Source organism: Tursiops truncatus, chromosome 2, assembly GCF_011762595.2.
Source record: "Tursiops truncatus isolate mTurTru1 chromosome 2, mTurTru1.mat.Y, whole genome shotgun sequence".
Taxonomy (NCBI): domain Eukaryota; kingdom Metazoa; phylum Chordata; class Mammalia; order Artiodactyla; family Delphinidae; genus Tursiops; species Tursiops truncatus.
The window spans coordinates 28,787,861-28,805,678 of record NC_047035.1 but is presented as its reverse complement, the minus strand read 5'-3'; the positions used below and the strand labels follow the sequence as shown (position 1 = coordinate 28,805,678).

The window sequence follows — 17,818 nt, the reverse complement described above, 5'->3', positions numbered from 1 at the left end:
TCCCTGGTGGCACAGTGGTCGAGAGTCTGCCTGCCAATGCAGGGGACGCGGGTTCGACCCCTGGTCTGGGAAGATCCCACATGCCGCGGAGCAACTGGGCCCATGAGCCATAGCTACTGGGCCTGCACGTCTGGAGCCTGTGCTCCGCAACAAGAGAGGCCTTGACAGTGAGAGGCCCGCGCAGTGCAATGAAAAGTGGCCCCCGCTCGCCGCAACTAGAGAAAGCCCTCGCACAGAAATGAAGACCCAACACAGCCAAATAAAAAAATAAATAAATTTATAAAATAAAATAAAATATCGCCACCAAGGAGTTTTTATAAACGATGCTCATAGCACCTATATATAGACACCCCCCCAAATGGAACTCCATTCAGATTACAGAATGGTATGTTAACAGAATGAAATAGGAAAGAACTGACATATGGAAACAATCTGATGAAACCATTTGATGAACTCATGTTAAGGGACAAAATCGGTACAAAAAATAGTAGAGGTGGACTTATCAATGTTAAAACTTCCATAGGAACATTAGCAGCAATCAGGAGAGAATTCTGAACAATGCAAATTGCTAAGGTGTAATGTTTAGTATGTTAAGTTGATCAAGATGGTTTAAATAATGATGATGATGATGATGATACTGACGATGTAAAGGCCTTTGAACAGGATTTCCTCATAATAAAAACACCCCAGCCCTGGTCCCAGGGGCAGGTAGGCTCAGGGCCCTGGCTTGATGAGGAAGGAAGAAGGAATGTAAACTGGGAGAGGAGGGGTTATGACTGTAGGTAGGGGGAGGGCCCCAGAGCTTCCCTTCTCAGAAGGGCTCTGAAAGACACCTCCACCAAAGAAACAAAGTTACACAAATAAACCCACACCATTTAACCTCCAAAGTCCCGGGTGCTAACTCTTACTGCTGCATTTGCGCTCTCAATTTTACTAATACCTTATTTCAGCAACTTCGTAGGTGACACTAGGGCTCTTTGTGGGCTAGCCTAGGAACTCAGCTACCATTTATAGCATTGTTTCTATGGAAATGTGTTTCAAGCTTCAAGAAACTGAGCTGCTGACAACCCTGGGGCATGCATGTGGTCTATAAATTAGGGAACTGAGACGAGCAGTTATTGCTGGGTCCTGGGCTCAGGAAGACAGCATGTTACTTAGATTCTGTGTCAGTTAATACACCACCAGCAATGATCCCGTTGGAGCTGGCTGGTGGTCACTGTAGAGGGTGGGGATGGGACCACGGCATCTAGGAATGAACACGATATTCTAGGAAAGCACATGGATATTCCCCACCCCTGCCTCCAAACCCACGCACAAGCCTGCGTGTCATGGAAGACATGAAACCAGCCTGAGTACCCTTCATGAGTATCCAAGCAAGCCCTGTGCCCAACACGCTCTCCAGTTTCTCTCTGACTCTGGCAAACCGCCAGCCACAAGGCCCTATTTCAGTCTGATCCTGGAACAACAAACTCCAAATCTTTGACAGTTCTGGAATTTGGCTTTAGCGGATATGTGCTTGCGATAACCCATCTCTCCACACGTTCTGTTGCGGTGGCTTCTGTGTTAGCAGGCTCCAACCTGCCCGCTCGAGGTCTGCCCAGGGCTTTCCAGCTCCACCCACTTCGGGACGCCAAGCAACACAAGGAGTCTGCATTTCCTGCCTTGGACTGTGCTAGTCACAGGGAAAGAATGATCGTGGGCCCTGCAACAGATACTCCACGTGACATGAAAGTTCCCCACCAAGAAGAAAAGGCTACACACAGGAAGGCAACCCAAAGGGGGAGTGATGGGTGAGAAGGCCGTGCACTAGGTGTCCCAAGGTTCTGTGATGCCAGAGATACAAGGTGGTCAGAAGGCGGTCAGAAGACAGTCAGCTGCTCAGCCACAGGCCACACCTGCAGCTGCAAGTCCCAGCACAGCTCATGGCAAGATGAGAGGGGTCAGAGGGCCCTGCAGGCCAAGCCAGAGGTAGGCTGGATGAATGTGGGGGGTTTCATGAGCCTGGCTAAAGGGCAACTCTAAGTTTCAATACTATAATGAATCTGTGCAACACTGTGCAGGAGGTCATTTTGCAAAGCACACCCTCCCCGCTGCCTGTGTGAACTACAGAAGAGAGAATCTGCCTCCCCCTGCGGCTGGGCCAGCAGGACCCGGCAGCCTCGAGGTGAGTGGGCGGCTTAAAGCCAGAGCCTCAGGGCCACATGTACTCACTGGGCTGGTTCCCTAGAAACCCAGGTGCAAACAATCATCTGGGGCTCTGAGGCCACTTGAGGGTCGCCTGCATCAGGCCGAGTCCACTGGGAGCCCCGAAGTTATGTAGTTAGCCAACCTATGAAGCCAGGCTCGGCCAATCTGAACTCTCCAGCCCCTGCAGTGCAGGGGGCTGATAAGACACAGCAGTTCCTTCTTTCAGGTGGTAACAGATGGGAGGCTTGGAGTTCCTCCCCCTGGCCTCCTTCCCACCCAGATCCAAAGATGTTGATAAGTTAAGGTCTTTTTTTTTTTAAGTATATAATATATAAGTATATACATGTATTTATTATATAAGTATAGTATATATTAGAGTAAACTAATATATAATAGAAATGTTATAAAGGTATAATATATTCAACTATATTAATAGATATTATATAATATATATTAAAGTATTATATAGAAGTATATATATGTAAAGCAATTTCAAACACACAAGTACTCCACTCATAACCACTTCACCTAAATCTTGTATTTACCTTATGCCAATTTATACCATAGCCAATGTAATCAGTTTTTCTGCACTCGTCAAGTGTATGTGCAATCTGCCTGTTAAAACAGAAGCCACTTTTTCACCAAAATTCTTCGGCACTTTCGCATGAATTAATATCATCTTCATATTAATTTAACAGTGGCACAATAGTCCACTGAGTCTAGGTATCACAAATTATATAGCCATGTGGAACACTCAGGCTGTTTACAGTTTTTTGCTATTTTAAACAACGTTGCTATAAATACCTTTGTGCGTATAGCTCTTTTCCTTTCTAGAATTATTTCCTTAGAATAAATGCCCAAGAGTAATACTAGTGCGTAAAAGGAAATTAACATTTTTTATAGCTTCAAGTTTACATTTAAAAAATACATTGTTCTATGTGAGCTACCTGGACTATCTTTTTCAAAAGTAGTTTTCCTGACACCTCCCAATCCTACCAAGCAAGGTAGGATGGCTTGGAGGCAGCTCCATTGATTTGCTGGGGAGGGATGAGGAAGGAGGACAGAGATGTGAGTAGGAAGGTGGAGGACTGAGTTGGACAGGAGGAGGGAGCAGGCCCCCTGGAGGCAGAAACAAAGGCAGATCCCAAAACAGATCCCTCCCAAAACGGGCCAACACCTCCCTAGGACATCAAACCCACCCCACCACTCAAGTTTCCTCTGAGTTGATCTTCCAAGGGCCAAGAACAAAGACACACTTCGATGGGTTCCTAAAAGAGATCTTAGAAATACGATGTGCTTCCTGGTCTGGAAACATATTTTGCAAACAACAGAGGCCATGCACTCACAGTGGTCAAGTAGGCCCATGCATGTGTGGGTTCAACTTTGAGAAAGAAAATCTCTTAAGAAAGAAAGTCCACCTCATCAGAAATGGTGGGAAATATGCTCCTCCACGGCTCTCTCTAGTGCATGCAGACCCCGGGTAACTACTCCACACCAGGAGGGTTCTTGTGAGGTAACACAGGCCCCACTGTGAGGCACCACAAAGACACCGCCTGCCAGGCTCCGTTCACAGGCTCGGGGAATTTCTGAGCAGGAAAGAACCACATGTGGTGTAAGTGTCTCATTTTATAGACAAACTGAGACCCCAAGTGCCTGCTTTGGGGCTCCTGCTGCATCCTGCAGTCATTGTCAGGTGGGTGCCCCTCTTCCTCCAACAGAAAGAGCCCCAGCCTGTCCTGACGGTCACTCGGCTGACCAGGGCTTTCCATTTTAGAGCCTCATGCCTCCTCTCATGCTGTGCTGACTCGTTCTCCCTAGTTCCTTCTCTGTGCAAAGCCAGCAGACAATGCCAGGCATGGACACTAAGGGGTCCTCCAAGGGCAGCTGGTGTTTAGCCCTCTTCAGGGGTTGGGCTGATGGGGAGGAAAGTCTCTGCCACCTTTAAACCAGCTCCTCACCATAGATGCCTCCTCAGGGTGAGGGGGACCCAGGTGCTGGCTTTGTGGCCCTAAATCCCCTTCCCACCCTCACCAGGGTCTCCCTCAGGTTCAGAGAAACAGCAAAGCCACCAAGGCAGCAGCTCCACCAGCAGGTGCAAAGGGAGGCTGTCAGCTCACCAATCACACGTGTCCCCTGACCGAGGCCAGGTCCTGGGCCTGCCCCTACGCCCTCACATCCCCTCAGGCCACCCTTCCGGTCCCATCACGGGACACCTACTGTGTGCCAGGCACAGTGCTAGGCCAGGGAGGAGGCAGGCACACCTGCAGCTGATGCCAGCATCCTCCTGTGGGGAAGCTCGATTGCAGAAACGCTAAGGTGGCAGCTCAGGAAGGCAGCAAGGAAGCAGGTGACTTCTGACCGGTTCTGTGGGCTTCTGCCAGGAAAAGGGCAGGGAGGACGGCTCCAGGTAGGGGGAACAACAATGCACAAGGCACAGAGGCCTGGAGGAGCGCGGAGGAGCGGAGAGAACATAGAGGGCGGCGCTAGGGAACGGGGAGAGGCAGGAGAGGAGGTGGAGAGGTGGGCTGGGGCTCTCAGGGCCTTGGGGGCCTTTCTGAGGAATGTGAGGTTCCTCCTGCAGGACTTGGGCAGCCCTCAAAGGTTTTTAAGAGGGGTGACGTGATCAAAGCTGTGTTTTAGTAAAAACAGCTCAGATCCTTCCAAGACATCTTTTCCGCTTCCGTGTTGTTCTCAACACGATTCTATGTCATCTGGACAAAAATGGGCAAATAGTGCAAACTGTGCCAGAGCCAGCACTGGCTAGGAGCACTCCTGCTCCGTCCTTCCCGGGGGTCACCCTGACCCCACATTGGTGAGCAGGCCTCAGCCTCAGGAATCACCTCCAGTCCGGGGTGCAAGAACCCAGCCCTTGACACACTCAGCTTCGTGGAGGCAGCAGCTCCCCACTAACAGGCACCAGTGGAAAAGACCCTTGAAATGCTGGTAGCCACCACAGCCATGAGGCCAGAAGTTCAAAACTGCATTTTTCTCTTTAAAGCAAATTAATTCCTTCGTCTAAGGTTATTGGAACTGAATGGCCAAGATTTCAGTCAAGGTGCCCTGATGTCAAAGAGCTATAACCAGAGGATCTGAGGGCAAGAAGGGAGCTAGTGCTCACCGAACAAACACCCTCTTGTTTGGATGAGGAAACTGGGCAGGGATGCGACTGGCAATGCTGACAGCCCCAGGCAGATGAAGCCCTACCTCCTTTAGCTCTCTCTCAGGCAGGATATTGGATAGGACATCTCCACCAGGTTGACATCTTTAGAACGTGAGAAGAACCTACTCCTGTCACTTTGGACAACTTTGGCACCAAGCCTGAAGACAAACCCCAGTCAAAAGCAAGGTAGCACCTCCCAAACACCTCACGGCCCTGTGGGTCTTGCCCAACCCCAGAGGAGAAACAGAATTTGTACTGTAGCTGCCTTTTAGCCAGAGAGAGCCAAGCTCTGGCCTCTGTCCTTACAAGGCAGCGCTGAAGTTTTCCAAGTGGAATCAAATGTGCAGGGAGGATCCAGATGCTAGGATGAGCTCTCTTTTCCACTGGAATCCTTCAAATTCCAGAGGAAAAATCCAACTGCTGATGAAATGCTCAGATCTCCAGAGCATATAAGAATCCTAGGACTTCCCTGGTGGCTCAATGGCTAAGAATCCTCCTGCCAATGCAAGGGACCCTGGTCCAGGAAGATCCCAATGCCGTCGAGCAACTAAGCCCGTGTGCCACAACTACTGAGCCTGCACTCTAGAGGCAACAGGCCACAACTACTGAGCCCACGTGCTGCAACTACTGAAGCCCACATGCCTAGAGCCCGTGCTCCGCAACAAGAGAAGCCACTGCAATGAGAAGCCCGCGTACCGCAACGAAGAGTAGCCCCCGCTCACCGCAACTAGAGAAAGCCCGCGCGCAGCAGCAAAGACCCAACGCAGCCATAAGTAAATAAATAAATTTATTTTTTTAAAAAAAGGAATCCTAAAGTTTAGCTGGAGGCTAAAGGATTCAGAAAGATGTCCAAAAAGATTAAGATCAAAACGTGGATATTTTCAGTGGCCTATGGGGGATGCCCCATCTCCACCTCATGTCCAGCACTGCCCAGTCATCCCAGTCTGAGGGCTAGAACGGGCTCTGGCTTCTATGGTGGACACTTGTCCACCTGGCATGCGTACCTGTCCCCAGGTTTAAGGAACCTGGCATTGTGAGTCCTTGTGGAAGGGAGAGTTCCACCTGCAACTGGGGAAGCTGTAACCTCCAGAATCTGTGAGAACATGAGCATGTGACCTAAGCTGGCCAACCAGATGCTCAGCCTGGGCTCTGCCTGTGGATTGAGTGACACAAAGAATCAGGGAGAGTTCAAAATTCATTCTGGAAGTGGTGGCAGCAGTCAGGTTAGCAGGCACCGGTGATGCCAGGCCAGTGGCATCATCACCTTGTCTTTGGTTTCAGCTACCCAACTTCCCACAGGTCCTGAATGATTTCTGAGCCTCAGTCTCCAGATTTCCAGGACATTCAGTGAGTCACCAGATATCCTTCCAGTACATTCCTTTTCTCATTAATTTAGCCAGAGTCAGCTTCTGCTGTTTGCAGACCAAAGACCTAGACTACCCCACCATGTCCTTCTACCTCTACACTGACTCCTCTGCACTGCCCCCCCACCCCCCCGAGACAACACCTAGGCTCAAGCTTCTATCTTTCCCTCCGGGAAAAGAGTCTCATCTAAATACACATCTGAGAGGATCACAGCCACCTAATAATCACAAACATGAACAAATGACGTAAATGCTGAATATAACAATTCATCCTGCCCCTGGTTCTAACCAGATGTTAGATTTGGGGCATTAATATCAGAAATTAAAAGCATTATCACTCCCTTGGACTCTTCCCTATTTCCCCATCAGTTCAGGGAAAGGTGGACTTGGAGTCAAGAAACCTGCGTTCTAGAACTTGCACATGTCACTCCAACCCTGGGGCACCTGGTGACACCTGCACCACCTATTTCTCAGGGAGGTTAAATAAAATGAGAAGTCCCCACCCATGGCAAAGACCCAGGAACCTTCTAATTCCTAAGTCAATCATTCTTTTCAGTCCTCTCTTTCTTGACGTCCCCAATGATTAACAGTTGATCAATTTCAACTCAATTTAATAAAGACTTATGGAAAACTTGCCATGTGCCATGTGCTGTACTAGGTGCACAAAACCATGGTCCCTGTTATAAAATGCAAAGCTCCCTCCTCCTTTGACATCTATGACATCATGCTCTCCTGGTTTTCTTCCTTCCTCACCATTGGTTCCTTTCTGGTCTCCGTTGCTGACTTGCCTAGTATCGTACCCCTTAAACGGTGATCCCCTTGCCTCCTACTGCATGCTCTCCATGGGTGATGCCATCAGCTCCCCTAGCTCCAACCACCTTCTGTGTTCTGGTGATTCCCAAGTGTCTGTTCCAGAGTGTCTGACAGACATAGGGGGCTACTGGGAGGTAACTGGGTTTGTCTGGAACTTGTCTTGAAGCTGTAGCTGCACAGTAAGTCATCATTTTTACTTAAATGATGTTTATTTGGGGTAGCTTGGTTAGAGTTCGTGGAGGGGGCAATGCTGCCCATTGCCATCCCTTGTGGGAGTCTCCTGCCCCAGACCCATATGTCCAACTGCCCACTAGAACTGCTTTCTTGGATGTCCCGGAGGCACCTCCAATTCAACATGTACAAAATTAGACTCATTGTCTCTTCCCTAAAAGCTGCTCCTCCTTGTTTGTTTCAAGCAGAAACCTAAGGAAACACTTCAACTTCTCCCTTGCTCTATTCATTTGGTTGGTCCTCAAGGCCTGTCAATCCAACTCCCTCGACACCTTCCTAATCCAGCTTCTCCCTCCCCCACCGCTCTGGCTCAGACTCCTCCATCTCACCCGAGGGACCACAATGACCTCCTGCAATGACCTCCTCACTGGTCTCTTTACTGCCCATTTTTCTCCAGCTCCAGTCAATCCTCCACATCACAGTGAGTAACCTTTTAAAAAGAAAATCTGATCCTTTCACACACACACACACACACACACACACACACACACACACACACACACAAAATCAGTCCTCAGTGGCTCCCCAGTGCCCTCAGAGTAAGGTCTAAATCTCTCTGCTGACACAAATGGCTGGCCCGTGACCTGGCCCCTGTCTGTCCTTTCTGCACCCCCTCCTACACGTGCTCCATCACACCCGCTGCTTGCAGTTACTGGAGAAGACCGTGTTGTGTCACGCCTCCACTCCAGGCCCTGCCTGAGCTGCTCCCTGTGCCTAGAATGCCCTGACCCCCTTTGCCACCTGGTGGACGCTCACACACCACTTTCTCCAGAAAGCCTCTTATTCATTAATTCCCCAGGCTTCCCTGAGCACAGGGACCATGCAAGGCACTGGGGCCGTCCTAGACCTTTCCTAACGGTCCTCTCTCCTCTGGCCTGGCAGAATCGACCTGTCCCTCCTCTGAGCCCTGCAGACCCCTGAACAGTTTCACATTGACATCCGTGGCACTAATGGCTCTTGGCTTTTGTGTGTGTCCGTCTCCCTCACAGACCGTGAACACCTTGAAGGGGGAGGCATCCCCAGTACCTAGCACAGAGCTAAGCACACAGTAGGGACTCAAAAAATGCATACAGCATGAGTGAGTAAAAGAAGGAAGAATGTGGGGGAAAGCACTCTATAAACAATAATGGGCAGGGTTCCACTGCTACTGCTGTGGCCAGGTTTCTTTTTCTCCATAACTGGGAATTCAGATCCTAAATGCCAGCTGGGGAGGTCAGCACAGGCTCCTTGGAGGAAATCCTGAGCCTTTCCCCACCTCTAGTTCAAGTGGAAGTGGGGATCGGGGAGTGGATTTGGCTCCTAAGTTGTCCCAAAGCACATGCTACTGGGAGGCCACAGAGGAAGTAGACACAGACTCATGAGGTAGATTCCTTGCAGGCCCCTTACAATGGCCTGCAATAGGGAGGCTGGGGAAGGGAAGCAGGGGAAGGGGAGAGAAGGAGAGCGGATGTGGAGGGCTAGGGCCTTAGAGCAGAGAAAAGTGTCTGCTCCACATGGCACTGCCCTCGCCCAGCCCCACAGCAATGACAGGTCACCCCAAGCATAAGTCCTTCCTCTGCAATCCTGCAGTTAAAACCCACTCCATGGATCTCTCCGTTGCACCCTGCTCACCTGTTCAAAGAGCCTTTTTTGCTTAACGTCCTATGGTCATTTCCTAACGTATAAACCCTCCATCTATTCAGGGGTGAGCATGGGCTAAGAGCCCTGAGCCTGCTGCCTGCTGCCTGCGGAATATCACAGTATAAGTATCTCGGCATGCTGAGTGAGACTGTAGTATTTGAACACACACATATTTCATACTACAGAGCCCCCAAATTCAAGACACTTCATCTGCTGCTTGACCTTGGAAACTGCAACTTCTTCCAGAACTAGAGGAACAGCCTAAGATGAATTTAAGTATCAAGAGCCAGTATGTCTGCCGCCTACCTGGTGCCCTCCTAAGGGACTTTCAAGGTTAATCTTGATTATATTCTTATTTTTCACTTTACACACTGACTTTAGAACCTGACCGCCAGAAAATGCAACTCCACCAAATTCCGTTCTTAAGTGACTAATCCACCCTGAGTCTGTTTTTCCCTCTGACAACAACCTATCTCAGAAGCTGACTGTCAGCCTCCTGGAGAGAAGGGGCAAGTGGGACCCTGCTTTGCACCCCTTGTTGTGCCACATGCAGTGCTGAGAGCACTGCAGCTGTTCTGTAAATGCCCAGTGAGGACAGTCAGCCTTGCGTTAACTGGCTGCCCAAGGGGTGCTAAGTCTGTGTTCCTGGGCCTTCTAGCATCCCTCTTCTTAAAGGCCTCACTCCAACCCTGGTTTTTGGTTTTGTTTTTTGTCAAGTTTCTTCTTTTTAAATCTTTGTGTACTGCCTTAAGGAAACTAAAGAGATGGAATTGTAAACAAAATCCTTGGTTTACAAATAGGCTGGAACTGATGATTATGATGACTAAGATGATCGATGCAAGATGGTGAAAAGAAATGGAATGTGGGGTTTGTGCCTGACTCTTCCATTCTGCAGCTGTGTGACCTTAGAGAAGTCAATTATCATCTCTGACCCTTAGTTAAAAGTGAGTTACTGTAGGTTCCCTTCCCAGATTTAAATTCTCTGAGATGCTGTTACTGCAGTTACTATAAAACAGAGGCGGGGGACTTCCCTGGTGGCACAGTGGTTAAGAATCCACCTGCCAATGCAGGGGACACGAGTTCGATCCCTGGTCCAGGAAGATCCCACATGCCGCGAAGCAACTAAGGCCGTGCACCACAACTACTGAAGCCCGCGCGCCTAGAGCCCGTGCTCCTCAACAAGAGAGGCCACTGCAGTGAGAAGCCCGCGCAACCGCAACTAGAGAAAAACCCGTGCAGCAACAAAAACCCAATGCAGCCAGAAAAATCCAATAAAAAACAAAAAGAGAGGCGGGATGATAGCAGTCCCTAAGGTCCTAAAAGTCATAGAAGGTTCTACAGTTCTAAAAATTGATTATTTTGTGAAACAGCAGATTCTATTGGTTTATTAAGTGCAGTTTATGCATAATTTTTCAGTAAGTTTTCTAGGTAAATCCCAGCTTCACCCCTTTTATGTTCATCAAGAATTTTCAATTAAAAGTGAATTCAACATATTGACTGCAACATTGTATGTAATAGCAAAAGACTGGGAACAGCCCAAACGTTCTGCGGTAGTAGACTAGTTAAATAATTGATGGCATTTTCATACAGTGGAATACAATTTAGTCAATGGAAAAAATGAGGTGGCTCTACGAGCACTGATACAGAATAACTTCCAAGACACATTAAAAATGAAAAACACAGAATGCAGAATGCTGTGTAGAGTATGCCAGCATTTGTTTATAGATTCATACTTTCTTCTATGTGCAAAAGCTACATCTGGAAGCATAGCTGAAAAATGACAAATTGTAGTTGCCTAAGACAGGGACACTGACAGAATGAAGAAATGGGGAACAATAGAGGATGGAAAATTTATTTTTTCAAAGGATTATGTTATCAAATTTATCAGTATTTTCTTATAAGTTCTGTTTTGTCTCTTTCTTAAGAAGGTCTTCCTTCCCTCAAGGTTAAAATACACACTTATTTTTCTAATTCCATTACATTTTTATACGTATGTATATATCTGTATAGTAATCTATTGTCTATATTGAAATTATTTTTGAGACTTACTTTACACTGTATAACTTACATCTTTTGAATTTTGAACTACAGGTATGTATTACCTGTTTTTTAAAAATTGAAGTATAGTTGATTTATAGTATTTTATTAATTTCAGGTGTATAGCATACTGATTCAGTATTTTTACAGATTATACTCCATTAAGTTATTACAAGATAACAGCTATAGTTCCCTGCGCTATATAATATATCCCTGTTGCTTATCTATCTCATACATAGTGGTTTATATCTCTTAATCCCATACCCCTAACTTGTCCCCCTCACTTTTCTCTCCCCTTTGGTAGCCACTAGTTTGTTTTCTATATCTGTGAGTCTGTTTTTGTTTTGCATATACCTTCATTTGTATTATTTTTCATATTCCATATATAAGTGGTATCATACAGTATTTGTTTTTCTCTGCCAGAGTTATTTCACTGGGCATAATATTCTCTAGGTCCATCCATGTTGCTGCAAATGGCAGAATTTCATTCTTTTTTATGGCTGAGTAATATTCCATTGTATGCATATACCACATCTTTATCCATTCATTTGTTGATGGGCAATTGGGTTGCATATTACCTTTCTGAGAAGAAAACTGGGGAAAAAAGAATCTACCAGATTTTATTTTAAAAAAATCTTTTTTAAGGAATTTAGTGTATAGGGTGCATTTTATGGCATGTGAATTGTATCTCAATTAAAAAAGAAAGAATCTAGCTTATATGGCAAGGTTGAGATTACTAGCATGAGAACTGGGTGGAGACAACAGAATCCTCCTAGTTAAACCTGATGCTAGGGTTTAGCAAGGATCTCCCCAAGACTCAGTTTTATAGTTTAGCCTAGTTTTATAAGTCAGTACCTATTTGGGCAAATCAAAGCTATGGTCAACCAGGAAGCATCTCTTTGCCTTCCTCACAAGTGTGTCTGACAGTTGGCCCTACCTCCTTCTATCAGTCTGGTTCCCTTTGAGGATGCTCTCCCCAAAGAGCCAGTGCTCAGGCTTAGGACATCCTGGGGCAGATCAACTAGGCCCAAATCAAGACAAGGAGGAGCCAGTGCTGAAGCTGGACAGACACTGTCTAGCAACCAGGGGGAAGAGGTGCTGGAAAAGAAGCTGAACAAGAGGTACAAAGCTAGGAGGCACCAGAGAGAGGCCAACAGACAGAAGGAGGCAGGGCTGGGTGAATGTTCAGAATAAAGACTGGGAACCAATTGGGATATATGTATACGTATAGCTGACTCACTTCGTGATACAGCAGAAACTAAACTCCAATAAAGATGTTAATAAATAAATAACCCCCCCGCCCCCGCCAAAAAAAAAGACTGGGAATCATGGCCCTTGGCGCTTGGCTTGGGTGTGTGCCTATGCACAGCCAACAGTATCTGAAGGCCACTGCATCTGCTGCATCTTCCTCATCATCACCATCATCCCCATCATCCAACATTCACCAGGAACCCCAGGGCTGGGAATACAAAGATGTATAAAACAAGGACTTCCAGTTTAGTTGAAAAGTGGTAACACTGATCCACCCAAAAGCACATTTAAGAAGCTAAAGGAAGGGTATGATCGGAGCTATGGTCCAAAGGAGAAGCTGAAAATCCTTTAGACCAAGTTTCAAGGATTCTTCATCAGGGGCCCCCAGTGGATGTTACTGGAGTTCCAGGGAGAGGCCCACAGGGTGGAACAGGGGACATTCTTAAGGAGGGCAACATGAATAGGGCTAAAAAGGAGAGCAAGACTGAGCCAAGTAGGAGAGAGGAAAGACGAGGCGTTCCAGACTTCCGGGGAAGCATGAAAGGTAGGAATGCTTGCCACAAGCAGTGTGGACAAACACACAGAGTGGGTCACCAGGTCAGAGCAAAGGGCTAGGGCAGGAGAGCAGTGGACGCCAGACCCCTGTGTGGGAGGCCCTGACTGCCATCCTAGAAGTTTGATCCTTACTGTGCAGACAGTGGGGAGCCACTGAAGGTTGCTGAGCAGGAGGCTGACCCTTGCAAACAGGCATTTTAAGTGAGATTACAGAGGAGCCCTTTATCCCAGGCTTTTTCAAAGACCTGTGTGTATTTCAAGTGGCACTTGAGAGAGAAAGTCGTAAAGCACTGCCCTGTGTCATGTAGACAAAGAAAAAAAAGGTTGAAGGGTCTCACAAAGAGATGCTTCAGTGAGAATGAGAAATGAAGGGGGGCTCATTTTAAAGAAGGAAACAAATTTGCAGGACAGAACTGCCGGGCATCTGGAAAACTGCAGCACTTTCTTCAGAGTCTGGAATGCCCTCTTTTGGCTGGAGGTGTTCTGCCTCCTTTTTTGGAGGTTAGTTGTGATGTCAAAACATGGAATTGCGGTGTAGGGAGGCAGCTGGGAGGAGGTAGATGAACAGAAATATAAATACTGGGCCCGGAGAGCATAAAAGCCCTCCATACTAAGACCATCCCCTTGCAGAGGACTTTGCCATCTGCCTCTCTCAGTGGAGCCTCGGAGTTTTTGTCAAAGTTGCTGGGAGCTTCCTAACTACCCAAATAGTTTCTCCTCTTAAAACAATAAAATGATTTTTAAAAATCGGTCACATTTTGATTCAGAGCTTTTTCAATATTGTTCCTACTTGTGCACAGCGAGGCAGTTGGCAGGGCTACTCTGGGGCCATGAACTGGGCAGTAACTTTAGGCCATAAATCAGCATTTATGTAAGGTGGAAGAGGAAGTCAGGATTAAATTTCCGGTCTTAAACTGGGCTGGGTACAACTGCAGGGCAAGCTCTGTGAATACAGAGGCAAAGCTGAGCAAGCCAAGGGAAGGGCATGCATGAGTTATGCACAAAAATCAACCAGGCTGAACTGATGACATGGACGGGCAACTGCTCCAGGTGGCTCCACAATTCTGGGGGGCAGGGGGTGGGGTCTGAGTCCTTCCTTCTTTGGCCTTTGCTAGGGGTCCCTCTCCCCTGCTCTCCTGCCCACACTCCCTGGGGCCTTTGGGCACTTTTAGTCTCTGCACGGTCTACATGAACACAAAGGATTGCAAACTCAAAGCTGTCTTTCCGCTGGAGTCAGAAGGGAATGCTCCCGTCCCCGCCCCTCTAGACTAGTTCTGGGTACCAGTAGGCTCTTACTAAAGCAGCCATGGTCAGGTGATACAGCTGACCAGGACCTTGACAGTCAAGTTCACTGAAAACCCAAATGTACCCAAAACAAGGGGTTGTGCAACTCATGGGAACTCCTACTTCTGTGGTGTTTTTGCTCTAACCCTCATTCCCCTGTGGCAACTGTGTCTGAAGTCCCAGACTTTCCAGAAACGTCCTGATTTCACATGCTTTTCCTTGAGTCTCTGGAAGCACATAGGTGTCTGCCAGGGAATATGCCCTAATGTTTTGGTTTGACAAATGGTCACTGTGCCCGTGACACGCAGCTGGCATGAGGTTGCAAAACAGCATTTTCCCACCAGGTGAAACTCAGTTACTAGGCTGGGGAGAAGGCCAGGCATGGGGAAGCTCTGGTGTGCCAGGCCATCGGTACCTGCTGCCGAGTCACACAGACCCCTTAGCAGGGCTGAGTGCTACCCCGGCAGAGTCTCTACCTAGGGCAGGGAGAGAGGGGGCTGAGATTTGGCATGTGGGAAGAATGACCTAGCATGCATCCTGTACATGTTTTTGACTGTGTTTTAAATCCCTCTACTACAGTTAGCCACCTCTGAGGCCCTCAAGGAGAACCTGTTTGCCTTCTTTCCACACTTGAAGGCTTAGCTCCCTTCCTGCAGCACAGCAGTTCAGGAGGTGTGAGGACACCCACCCTGGTCTGTGCAGCAGGCCTTGCTCAGGAAGGGGGTGGGGGAGTTCCTCTGGAGAAAATGAACATGAGTCACTCCTCTGCCTCCCCCCCCACCCCCACCCCCTCGGACCCTCGCCCCCGACACTGGCACAGACACACAGCCTAAAGCCCCAGCACTCTTCCCTTTGCCCAGAACACAATGAAGGAATTAGGACCCACCCACTAAGTTTCTGCAGCTGACACTTCAAGGCTCAAAGTCTAGCTCACCAGCACAGTCACACGTCTGACGTGTCCTCTTTGCAACCAGGCCCCAATCCAGCTGCCATGCAATTTTGCTAATTCAAACTGCTTTCCCGTTTAGGGATGTTGATAGCCATCTCCCATCTCCTTTTCCTGCTGACATCATCCCACATTTTCTACAGGCACAAATAAGGGTACAGTTCCTGGGGTAGTTTTCAGGCTGCCAGAGGTGGAAGTGAAAAGATCCTGCCCTCCCGGGTCCACTTCACTTCTCTGGCGTTTGGCAAATTGTCCGAGTTTTAGGGATAAACGAGGAAATAAATCACCTAGCTAAGGTGAAAGGCCAAAAAGAACTTGGTGACTGCAGCTCTGACCCAGATCTGTCCTGGGCATCTGCAATGCAAATCTGCATTTTGTTCTCTGCCCCCGAGGTCTTGCACAATAGCCTGTGTATAAACATCCACGCCAACAATGCCTGACTGTGCAATCACGCTGTAATCACAGGCCGCCAGGAAGCTGCCGCTAGGAACTGCACCATTCAACTTCTAGACATCCCATGTCAAAGGAGTCTTCACGGCACGGACGTACATTCCTGCACACACCAACGCGTCCCCGCCGCCGCAGCTGCTGCTACAGTTGAAGACTCCAAGCCAGGGAACTAGGGCGCCACCCGCCCGACCCGCCAGTCCCAAGTTACTATGCAGGGATGTCATAAGCTTCTCAGCTGTTCTTAAAAAAAAAAAAAAAAAAAGGCCTGCTCCACGAGGCTACCGAGGGCGGCGGGAACCACCATCAAAGTTCCCAAGCACATTCCTGCAGCCCTAGCAGTTTTCGAAAACAGAGAAGAGTGAGATGCCTCAAAGAGTCCACTGGAAGCGGGTTTTGGAGTTTTATATAGAAAACACTCACATATGTAGGTGGGTGCGCTGACAGCTTTTATGGCTAAATTGCGAAGTGTTAGGCCTTAGTGATTACTGTCAGGCTCGGGACGTAGTGTGGGAGGAGAAAGGGTGGGGGAGTCAGAGGGGTTTGTTCAAAGGGGGCTTCGGGGCAATTCTGGTTTTGCATTTTGGAAATGCGTAGGGTTGTTTTCCCAAACTTCCGAGTTGCTCTGCTCTTCGTCATTGTCAGGCCAAGCTAAGAAAAAGGGGGTGAAAGTTCCTTTAACTTCCTTCCTGCGACCTCGGCGAGGGCTACGAAAAGGAAGAGCACGCTTCCTTGGGAAGCACCGGGCGGGAACTGGGGGACCGCTGCGCCCAGCCTGTCGCGCTGGGGAGCGCCGGGTGGAGGACTAGCCTCGGACGCAGGACACGGGAGGCCCCTTCCCTGCACCCCTCCTCTAGCCAACGGCGCCCGGAGCGGCCCGACTGCAGCCCTGGCTGGTTTAAGTCCCGCGGCAAACCGGCGACCACAGGGGCGCAGCCCGGGGCCCGGATCCCGGCCGCCGAGCTCCCTCCCTGCAGCGCCCCTCGCACGCAAGCCCAGCGCAGCCGGCCCTACCCGTCCCGCCACATCCCCGCCCGCGCGGCCAAGCCCCTGCCCCGAACGTTTCCGGGCGTCGGCGCCCCGGCTGCGGAGGGGCTGCCGAGCTCCGCGGCTTACCTGCGCGCTGGATCCCGGGGCCGCTCGGAGGGGCGCGGGGCGCAGGCGAGCAAGGCCCGCAGACTCAAACTTTGTTGCTCTCGGGACGGCGCAGTCGTCACTTCCTCGCTGAACGGGTGGCGCGGCCCGGGCCGTGACCCAGCAGCTCGCGCGGTGGCGCGCCGGGCCCTGCAGCCGCCCGCGCCCCCGGCTCTGCGCGCCCTCGGCTGCCGGGGGAAGCGGGCTGCAGTCCGCCGAGCCTGCACCCCTCTGGGGGAGGCTCACTCCAGCAGGGTGGTTTCCGCGCCGAAGAAGTGCGGTCGAGGCTGCTCTCAGGCTGGATCTGGAAGATGGTGTTGGGGTTCAGGGACCCAGAGCTGGGGTTACGGGAAAAACAAAGGATGGGGAAGGAGAAAAGTTTTTCAGTTTGGTGTTGCTGCTAGAAGGTCCTGTTGGAAAGCACAGTGCTCTGTGTTTGTTTTTGCTTTGTTTTTGTTTTTTTTTTCCCCACCAAATAATGCCTAAGCTGGGCCTTAAAAGGGTCTCTTCTTCCCACATTCCCTCAAAAGATCTGCACACTTGTCCTTCGTCATTTCCACTAATTATAAGGGAACAGGACGTTCAGCGTTTATGACTTCAGGGGGCTATTTCAGCGCCCAAGTTGGGGCTGAAAAATAGTTTCTGTTCTAATCCTCCCCCGCGATTTCCACCTCCTCCTTTACAGTCAACTCACAGGTCTCTTTGGGGCCTGATGCATTCCGTATTTCGTCACGGACCAAAAGTGACTTGGAGGGTAGGGTGGAGTCCTGACAAAAGGAGCCTCAGGCA

The 17,818-nt window shown here is 49.2% G+C and overlaps 1 protein-coding gene across 1 annotated transcript in view; it reads right to left on the bottom strand.

Moving 5' to 3' along the window:
• Positions 1 to 17,145, bottom strand: part of MIDEAS (mitotic deacetylase associated SANT domain protein) — a 66,892-nt gene extending 49,747 nt beyond the window's left edge. Inside the window, exon 1 of the mRNA XM_033850877.2 lies at positions 17,012 to 17,145. The gene's annotated coding sequence lies outside the window, so the exon portion shown is untranslated. The remainder of the gene's footprint in view (positions 1 to 17,011) is intronic.
• Positions 17,146 to 17,818: the final 673 nt, after the last annotated feature.